The sequence below is a fragment of the Argopecten irradians genome, chromosome 1 (genome assembly GCF_041381155.1).
Source record: "Argopecten irradians isolate NY chromosome 1, Ai_NY, whole genome shotgun sequence".
NCBI classification, from domain to species: Eukaryota; Metazoa; Mollusca; class Bivalvia; order Pectinida; family Pectinidae; genus Argopecten; species Argopecten irradians.
Genome location: NC_091134.1, coordinates 2013265 through 2024870, shown reverse-complemented (window position 1 = coordinate 2024870; position 11606 = coordinate 2013265). Strand labels below are relative to the sequence as shown.

The 11606-nt window shown below is 32.1% G+C and overlaps 1 long non-coding RNA gene across 1 annotated transcript; it reads left to right on the top strand.

Annotated features, from left to right (window-relative positions):
- Positions 1-2070: 2070 nt before the first annotated feature.
- On the top strand, positions 2071-11399 carry LOC138309318 (uncharacterized). Its single transcript, XR_011206249.1, has 3 exons — positions 2071-2173; positions 7408-7584; positions 11054-11399. It is a non-coding gene; the product is annotated as an uncharacterized lncRNA (long non-coding RNA).
- The last annotated feature ends 207 nt before the right edge of the window (positions 11400-11606 follow it).

The following is an 11606-nucleotide window of genomic DNA, read 5'->3' as shown; positions in this document are numbered from 1 at the left end:
TTTGTTATTTGATTGAATGTGGTGACTGTATATTTGACTTGTCAATATTTGCTGCCTGAAATCACGTTACTTCTCATTATGACAAGCATAAAGGAAAAATGGCGTCGCCGTAACATCGCTTCTGATAGGCGGAGATAACGGCGTAGTTATCTAAAAGAAAAAAAGGCGCAAATTGAATTTGCAATTTTGAGAGATTTTCTTCAGTATTTTTTGTCATAAGGATAAATTTCAATAGACTTTCTTTATGTTATGGAGATATAACACAAACATCTGAGTGTACTCTCATCATAAGATGGCTTCGCGGTTTATTTAGAATACACTCAGACTTTGTCCTATATCTCCAAAGCAAACAACTATTTTCAAATAAGTCCTGAAATACATGTAATATCAATTAGTATACATGTATATGATAAAATGCATAGCGAGGGAGTAGGCCTATAAGATGTCTATGAGACCGTATTGTGGTACAATCAGCACTGGATTACATTAGGAGTTACCTCCCTTCGCTTTACTCAGTGAAATGATATTGGTTATAAATTATATCATGCAATATATTTTTTTTAAGAAATGAAGGATTTTCAAAGGCATTTGTTTTCCATCCTCCAGGCAGTTTGTAGTATTTGATTATTACATTATATTCCAATTTATAAAATGTAGGAAGCTTAAACTCTCCATTTCTCTCAATACCCATGTCCGCACAAATATTATACCGTGTTTTATGAAAAACATTTATTAAAAAAATATTTGTAGATTTCACGGCGGTTGACTTCTGGCATTTTGCCTTTTCACTTTGTTCCTTACGCGACAACCTGGCATTCGGCACGGGTTTATTTTAAACATATTTTATTGTCATATTTCATCAAATTATAATACATGTATTTCACTTAAAAGGATACTTATAATATCGATGTACTAATTAAGATAGAAATCACTCTGGAAGCCAGTAACACCTTACACTTTCTTTATCCTAATAACATTAAAGTTATATGTGTCATATTTTTCATACTCACGAATCAAGATGAGCTTTTGATATAGTATTCATCACCAAAAGTTACTTACCTTTGAAAATTACAGTACTTTAAATGCATTGGTTTTAATTTTAAGAGCAGAAAATGATTTTTAGCAGTACTGCCAAAATCATTCTAAGTAAATCTATACTGAAACTAAATAAGTGCCAACGGCCAGACCATGAAACCAAATTGTGGTGTACAATTTCATGTTACATTTTTACAGTGTTATTTGTAAATTTAAAGTGATTTCTGCAGGTATGTTTCCATTTAAACATACAAAAGGCAAAAAAACCCAATAATTTTACAGTACATACTTTCTGTGTTGTAACTAACATTTATAAGGCATCTGAGACCATGTGAATAATTTTCACAGCTTAATTCATTAAACCTTATGTTTTTAATAGATTAATGAAGACAAGCTAAAATGCCAGAATTTTCGCCCAGTTACGGCACATATAACTTTAAGGGTTACATTGCAATAGCGGGAAATATCCTTAAATATATTTTACACTTGTTGCCACATACACAGGACAATCAATAATAAGCATATGCACTATTAACAAATAATATTTTAAGCTACCACAAGAATGTCATAATCTTGTGCGCAAAACATTTAAATAGGCAATGAATGATGATTGTTGGTAATTTCATATTTAAAACTGTTGATGAATGGCTGTTCTCTGACATCTAAAGATAAACTGTTCCATAATCTAATAATTTATTTTCATTTGTTTTCATACGAAATCCAACATTCTGATTGGCAGATACTTTTTCTTCATATAGGCCTACTACGAAGAAAAAAATCCGAGAATGGCGCGAAAACCCGACGTTATCATGACGTCACAATAGAGACGTCGATGTTGCGTATTGATTTGGAAAAAATAATCCATTGGAAAGTCAATTGAATAATACGTTTAAACGGGTTTTATGTTATCAAGTAGCCTGAAAAATTAATCATAAGCATTGATGTTACTATTTTTTAACTTCATCGGGTAATGAAATAAATTTTGTTTGCAAACTTTTGTGAGAATCCGCTACGCGGATTCACACAGTTTGCAATCAAAATTTCTTTCATACCCCGATGAAGTTAAAAAAACAGTGACATCAATGCTAAATGGAAGATGGAACTAAGGACGCATAAGAAATAGATAATGGAAAATGTGGTACTGTATAATATTCGTTGTTTCTAAAATTGTAATGATGACGTTTTTCTACTCTTGGGGGAAGAAGATTAGTGAAATAAGAAGGAGTTAAGTTATTGTAGAGTTTATACATCATTGAGAGTTTTTGAGATTTCCTTCTCTCGGATAATGGTTGTAACTGTGATTCTTTATAAAGAGATATTTTTTTTGTAGAGACCATTTAGCATTTAAACTTAAAACCATGCCTAAATGTCTAATGTATCTAATATTTTTTTTTATGTCCAAATGTAAGGTCTAAAAAATAACACCTTCACAGCTATTTGAGGTTTTTGCGGTATCTTCCCAATACACGAAAAGTCGAGCAAATTAACACAAAAAGGCGCCGTTTTAGACGTTTTTAAAATCTCGCCTTTTCGTGTTTTATATGCCTTTCAATTGACCCTTTTATGCAAATAATAGGTTGGCGTTATATATCACATAGAGAGGACATTGACATGGCTAATTTTGGTCTATATTCTTTTGAACAATACGTGTTCAAACTAAAAAAAACCCAAAAACAACAACAACATTCTTTTAGCAAACCAAATGAGACCAATTTTTGTAACAAACACGATGAGTAGAGCAAATCGTTTTGGTTGTGATACAAAGCAAAAACATTGGACAAATGCAGTTCTGGGAGTGCTACAGACAATAAACACAATCAATAAGAAAAACAGAGGTAAAAAAACCGACCCCCATACAGGAAAAAAAAACAATGAAAAAAAACCCCCAAACAAACAAACAAAAAAAAACCCAAAGAAAATAACATAAGAAACATAAACAAAACAAAAGCAGATAAGGAAAAAGGTAAAGACGACATCAAAACATTGGAAGGAAAACGGATCTCCATTTTTGCAATGTCCATGGTAATGTTAATGAAAGTTTTTTCTTAAGAATGTTTTCCTCTGATCATACAGAGAACAACAACAACCAGATTTCTGTTACAGTGTATAGACTCTGCGCTATTAATGTTCCGTGCTTCACAGTTTCATTGATCAAAACTCGAGGATTTCAATTGACTATTGAAGAGAAAGTAAGAGGTCAAATTGTCGCAAAGTTATGTCACATATATCTTTAACATTTACCTTTTAAACAAAGAATTGCTATCAAATGCTAATGGATAAAGTCAGTAACCCACACAATTGTGAAAGCATACACCGCTTCTTATGAAAATTTAAATTTGAACCATGTGAAGTCAAAATGGAAAATAGGAGATTTTTACAACAAAACTACTTCTGATCGAAAGTCCGCTATAGAAGTGGCGTTTGCTGCTTGCGTGTGACGATTGATCCGTCCAATTTTCGCCAAGAGGATGCCAAAGGGAATGTGCAAACATGACCGTACGTCACGCAAGCCTTCTAAGAAATCGGTACAATACGAGATACATTATGTAAACACGGTATCAAAGGAATTACCGTCCCCGCCGACCTTCGGTAGTATAACGTTCTCTCGTGTGGTCACGTAAACATCCCACCGTCAAAACAAACATTATTTATCTTCTAATCCTTTATAGGTAGCGACTATTTATCAGATAATGGATGTTTATTTGTTAGCCTCGATTAAGTGACAATAAATTGTTGACAAAATTAGGACGGCGGTCCAATATATGTACCAGCATTCCAGAGTTTTAAATCAATATGCGTTATGACTTATTGGAATTATATTATATGTGTTTAATTCTAGGATTTATTGGGACTTATAAATCCTTGAATCATATGTTATCAGCCTGAAAAAATGAATAGATTATAAATATACAATACGTACCGTTCAATGTGAATAATGAGTACAACAGTTACAAAAACATAATGTTAGGTAAAACGATTCTTACAGTGGACGTATTAACGTTAGTCGACAGTTTTTCAAAGGGAACTGTATACCGGTATTCGGAATTGGGAGGGATCGGTTTTGGGAAGTTTTATATACTATTAATAATATTAGGAATTCATTCCGTACATGACATCCATGTTCGGTTTCTAGAGGTGATCGGTTTTGAGAAGGTTCGGTTTCGGGAAGTTACACTGTATATAGTTTTTACATAAATCATCGATGTTGTGGTGAATATTGGCAAGTATCTGTGTAGAGTGAATGTCGGTTTAGGCTAGACATGGATGTTTATCTGATCGAAACTTGTCATTACTACGAACAGTAGACTGCAAAATCTGCTTGTGCTATTTAACAAAGTCATTCACCAAGATGTGAACATAGACTAAAATAAAAATCGAGAATGTGGCAAACACATCCTCATATATCAACACAAAGCGTTGCTACTAAAACACATATATCTTTCTCATACAGCTACCAGTGGATCTCATGTCAGTAGCAGCATTGCTAGAGAACAACCAATTAAATGAAATGGCCCCTGTGTATGGAAGATTGAATCATAGATAAAATTTTGACCCGATCGCTGGTTGAATGTTTTCTAAATTATTCCTTGGCAGCTATGATATGAATTTGGAAATTCAGATTGAGTTTAAAAATATGAATTTTGAGAATTAATAGATTAAAAAAACATTAGAGTTTAAGGATTTTTTCATTGCAAAATACTGAAATGACTGCCCTTATATCAGTTTGGGTTGAAGGGACACATCTCTTTCTATCAAATGGTATATACGAACCTAAAATTTAGTAAGAACATATAATAACAAAATACTAATAATTATCTATGTAGTAATACTGACCAATTAGCATCTGACACAAAACACGCTATCATCAATGGAAACTGATAGAGTAAACATCTAGAGTAAACAATCTGTCTGCATTATAGCAATAACGATTCATGTTGATGGAAGTGGTTGATTTTTCTCCGGGACGCCCGACTTTATTACCGTAGCTGTCGATAAAATGGAAAGCACAAACAAATGTACAATTTACAACCGGAAGTATTGTCTCCATAGCCTTGCATATAAAACAAAACGTTTATTTTTGGAACCGAAAATAGTGCCAATGTCACCATGCTTCTATGAACGGTTATGAACCGACGTTAAAAAACACCACGCTACATAAAATGTTTACCGAAATACGCAAACCCTGTCCCGATATAATAATAGGTGTTACATATTTTACGACATTCGTTACGTGGGCCGGCGTCGATGGTAGGCGTCTCCAATACGACATACATTGATATACATAGAAGGTGTATGTATATAGCGTGTATGTGTATATATAACATGTTTTATGTGACAAATAATGTGATAATAAACAGATCTATGGAGATAGACAATTGTCTTTAGTACGACTACCTCGTCACTAGGTACTCAGTTGTTGTTTAATTGCGAGACACATTTTAATGTACTATCAAAAATAATCAACATTACAAAAGTGATAAAAACAATTATTGTACGTTTAAGAATTTGTGCCAAACCGCTCACTAAATAAATTAAGCATAATTTGCTTTCTATGATATGTGACCGTTTTGTATCATAGAAAATTGTTAAATTGTGACAGTGGCCGATACATACAATGTACATACAAACATTAAAAAAATGCTAATAATATGACTCTGATAGAGGCTAGGATGACAATGGGATGTTTACAAACAATGTATAACATATATTCTAAATTAAGTAAAAAAAGTCAAATATTGATCTAACTTAATTCTTAAATTTACAGTAATATTTCTGATTTACATGTACTACAATAGGTCACTCCTTTGCGATAAGGTCATGTTTATGTATCACATTAAATATGTAACATTTATTAAGCCCTCACCTACAACGGCTAAGAATGGTAGTATAATAAATAAATAATTATATAGTAAATCAAATATGTCAAACTCTTAAACAACAATGTCTTACAACAATAATAATAGAAAAGCAATGTTAATCACATTCTTTCAAAAACATCGTAATCAGATCTAAATATTCATAACATAAACCGAGAAGTCTAAATATCTTATAATTATTTCCTACACAAGAAGAAGAATAAAGCACACGAAATTCACATTTATAAATTTTAAATCAGTTTTCATCAGGTATGAATTACACAATAAAACGTAAACTCTATGATTAGCAAAATACCAGGTATCATAATAAAAAGAAGATTGGCAATAATTTACACCTAACCGTCAATTTATACATCAGTTACGACGTCGATTTAAAATATCGTATATATCGTATTTTGATAAGTTAAAAAAATTACTACAAAACAATTACTTAGAATCCCAACTTAATGTCGCTCTTCTAGTGCTAGACGGTGATACAAAGGGTCACATGTATGTGTATTGGAGGACACTAAAACATAAACATAAATAAACAGCAGATTGAAAAAAGTATTGTTTAAAGAATTAGAAATGATACTAAAATAAAATGTATATTTCAAACAAAGTGAAAAGTACAATCTTTATATGAATACTAAGTGGACCAAAAAATTGATCATTTTGGGTGATTAAATATGAAAAATAAAAAAAATGTTTTGATCTAAACATAAATTATGCACCATATGGATTCTCGAGAGTTTACTTACACATGATTAAACAATTTATTGAAATACATTCCTCAGGCAATAGAAAAAGTGAGATCTGTAGTATCCAATGCAGAAATACATTTATAACCTAAATCAATAAATATAAATGCCTAGAAACTGCTCATTCGTTTGATTAACTGACCAATGCAACGCCATGACCGAAATATTTACTTATATAGCTGCGTGTAAATGTCAATCAAAATTCAGATCTTGAATAGCGAACTTGTATGAACCGAGAAAAATATGTATCCCTGTCCGGTGGTGTTGATAAAAACCCCTTGGTTATACAGACAGACAAGGTTAGTGGTATTAACCTATTTAGGTAGGGCCACTCCCGTTATCTTCATTAACGCAATCAACCAAAAAGACATTGGCTTGTTTGTTGTTCGCAATTAATGTCCACTTTGGTTTTTTTTTCCTGTGTCCACTACCTCATGGTCACTATCAATGATGACCGATTGATAGCTGATATGACCACTCTTTTACAATAGAAATACATAACAAGTGAGAGGCTCCAATCAGGGTAAACCTACTACAATATACAATAACAAACAAAACTTACACATTCATACAACGTTCTAAAATTAAATACAAAATATTAAAATCTTTCTTACAATTTTGCAAAAAAGTTAAAGCAATACTTTTCAATAGTTTTCAAAAAGAAGAAGAAGAAAAAAAAATTTTAGCACGAAGAATTAGAATTTCCCCTGTTTGGAACCCTTATTATGGAAAGTATTTTTGTGTGATTTTTTCAGAAGCTATAATAAGAGGGTGATTTGGTGTTTTGTCGACATTTGAACACCAGGACGGCGATATGAAACACTTGCTGGCGTGCAGCTTGCTGTTGGTGACAGTTCTGTCCCTAGCCACAGCTAGACTTGTACACATGAGTGAAGTATTCGTTCTCATGTCCATCATGGACCCTGACTGGGGTAAGTCTTGTCAACTTTATTGTTATATTGCCTACACATATTATATATGTATTCAGGAGCAACATAACAATACTTAATACATTGTCATTGATGAGCTAAAACTGTCTTTTCAAACGCAGCATAATCTGCCGCTAGTAGTAACTTTGTATTAGTCTATTTTCTGAGTAGCTTCATATACAAAGGAGAAAACGACGTCATTTTCTCAAAGAATGTAATGATGCTATAGTAGATACTTATGTATCTCTTTTGTCAAAAACCATAGCTAAAGAAACGCATCCTAGAAGTCATTTTCTGCTCGTTTCCTTTAAAGATGCTCCACCGTTGACAAACGGTATTTATTCCTATCAAAAACAGGAGTAGAAGAATTAGTATTTTTCTTCAGTTACAAAAGTTACTTACTTTATACCATTACCACCATTGGAAAGTTTGAGCATATTATTTTACTTCAAGTTAAAATTACAAAAAATGATTATTTGCATCCCGACCAAATTCAGTGGCACTATATTCTAAATGGAATGAATTACTGACTGCGCATGCACTTAAGGCAAAATAAATTACTTTATATTATTTTTTGTGCTAATTAGACACATATATACACGATTAAACACCAATTGTTCAAGTGATTGATATAATTTATGCTCTGTCGGCGGTGGAGCATCTTCAACATTTCCACATACCTGTGCTCACAAAATTTGACTTTAGAATTAAACGATGTCGTTAATGGATGTAACAACACGTAGAAAGTCATGTGCCACTAAGGGAAAGGAACTAGCTTCAAAATAAGTAAAGAAGGAATCTTGTATTTTTTCTTTGCTATTAAATATTTGGAGTATGATAATCCTTCTACAGTTGTATATCCGTTTTCGTTAATAAATGACCAATTAGTCAAATACTTGTAGAAGATTAGTTACATTCCTCATACTAAAGTCAGATCAGAATGTAAAGGCATGGATTCAGTCCGCCTTAAAAATAGAAGATTTACCTATCTGGATTTAAACATTTCTCAAAATGTTCCTAAAAAATCTATATGTATTTTAAATATTTGCATATTCCTGTCTGTCTTTCTCTATAAGAGTATAAAATCACCAGTAAACAATTTCACATTTAAACAAAACTTTTCACTAATATCGTTATACACAATATAAAGACACCCACCATTGAACCTTGCGGTACACCTGCCTGAATGGTTATCCATGGAGATCTAAACCCACCGATAACCACTCGGTATCCTATCCTGTTAAAAATTTTTGTTTCCCGCTAATACCACACCCATGTTTACCAGTAAATTATTTGTTTTCTGTTATCCTACTGCCAATGGTTTTCTACGTGAACACATTTACCAATAACTTCTTCATTCGTTGTTCTGTATTCTATAATGTGATGTAGTTGATATACGCTTAGTATATACTACCGCGTATTTAAGTTCATCTTGAGTTCTTTTATTGTACACAATTTTTTGTTTTTATAATTTTTTTTCTGTGTTGTATAAGTCTTGTTCTGTTTATGAAAAATGTTTGCTGTTTAGAGACCACCATCTAACATATAGTAAAACATGAAATGGTCGTGTATAATTTTTTGCGTGGTTCGGAGCTTTGAAAATATTTCTTGCTTAGAACTATTTGTGGTCAGCTGATGAAGCAAATTAAATTGACTATAATGTATAAAACAAAATTCGTTTCCACGAAAGAACGAAAATTGACGTTACCTAATAATACTAACACAAAACTCTTCTTTACACAACACTAGCAAGATACAAAAATAAAACGTGTTTGCGAAGAATGAAAATAGATTCGCTCTATATTCATTCTTCGCAAATATTTTTTATTTTTGTATCTTGCTAGTGTTGTGTAAAGTATGAGTTTACATTAATTTACGTTATTAAGATCTTTTATTTATTAAGATCTTTTATTTATTAATAATCGCTCTATTTTTTTTTATTTGTATTCACTCTTTATAATATCCGACATCAAAGTTATGAATGAAAACGCGTTTACTACTTGAAGTCTATCACGCCTTACCCGATCCTGCCATTCTAATTTCCTGTAGTTGTAATGGGAAATACCTTACCTAATCTTTCTATTAATTGACCTGATTTCAAGGTAGAAAATGTTTCAAAATCGAATGACAAAATTACGTCTGTTCCTATCGGTACACAGGCAATATTTTTTCACATGAATTTCACGTGAACCGGGGCAAAAAAGTGAATTTTACGTCAAAAATGTGAAGAAATATTGTCTGTGTAATACATAAACTTCTAGCCCGAAAGGAGCAATGCAATAGTTGTTGTTTAATACCATTAAATACGTAGCTGTTTTTACAGTCTATTGGTCTTTATTATTCTCTTCATTGGACCCTATGTGTGCTAGGACATGGCTTTGCAAAGGTGAAGTGTTGATGATTTCTCATGTTCCATTTTTTTATCATCTTACGCGTGACTGATTGAAGGTGTGGCTCGTTTACTTGTCAGCCTAGCATTGTGACGGTTCGATGACCACCAAGGAATAACACCACGATGCTAGTGATATGTATTTTTATTCTGGCTATATCAAGGATTTATAAGTGATATATACGTCCTTGGGCTATATCTATGAATTCAATATTTTGATACGCTTGTTCTGTAGAGTTTGATCCATGACATAAGGTTTTGTATCCACTATTTAATTGCTGACATGAATGTAACTGGTACATATAAGGATATAATTTATGGCAGCTGGAAGTTGCTGTTGTTGCTGTTTTTGTTGTATTAATTAACTGATAGTCAGATAGCTGTACCACACCACCGTGCTCGGCTATAATGACAATTATAATTACATACGACAATATCATAATTATAATTAAATACGACAAAACGTTGACTTTAATCATTATATACATGTACAATATCATAATTATAATTACATACGACAAAACGTTGACTTTAATCATTATATACATGTACAATATCATAATTATAATTAAATACGACAAAACGTTGACTTTAATCATTATATACATGTACAATATCATAATTATAATTACATACGACAAAACGTTGACTTTAATCATTATATACATGTACAATATCATAATTATAATTAAATACGACAAAACGTTGACTTTAATCATTATATACATGTACAATATCATAATTATAATTACATACGACAAAACGTTGACTTTAATCATTATATACATGTACAATATCATAATTATAATTAAATACGACAAAACGTTGACTTTAATCATTATATACATGTACAATATCATAATTATAATTACATACGACAAAACGTTGACTTTAATTACCATATACATGTACAATATCATGAAGATGAAGCAATGTTGAAAAAGACGTTTCTGGAACTCAGCCACAGTATACTACCTATAAAATAACTCACTAATGAGCACGCCGCAGCATTGCTGTTTATAGGAAATCGTAGGGGAACTGTGCAAATGATAACGTTGGAAATTCAATATTTTTTCTCTTCAGGTAATCGGACCAATTCTAACGAGGTGGCCTGTAAGGTGTGTCTAGAGGAGGATAACTTTATGTGTTTCAACCAATACTGTTTCCAAGGCAACAACTGACCGACTACACCCTGAACGAACCAACGATTCAAACCACTCATATATTTCTATTTAGTCTGTGGTGGGAATCTCATGCCGATTTAATGCAACTACGAAGAACAACGAGAAACTACGTACAGATTATTGTTGTTTAATACCAAATGAAACAATTGAACCGGTTTCGGGAAAATCTCGATTAATTGGTTGAAATTTCTTTGTCTATAATTGTTTGAAATATAATTTCATTTGAATAAATGTTTTGTTTATTACTGTTTGTTTTAGACATGTGTCAAATTGGTAACGATTATAAGGCCATTCTTCACCCTAAACATTCCTATGGTTCATTTGTTACTGTCTTGTGACATACAATAAAATGCGTCGAAATAAGAGAAGTGATCATGTGTGTGATTCCAATTGGAAAAATACAATCTATGTGTAAAAGTATTAACAAGACATCTTAAAAGTACACAGTTGAT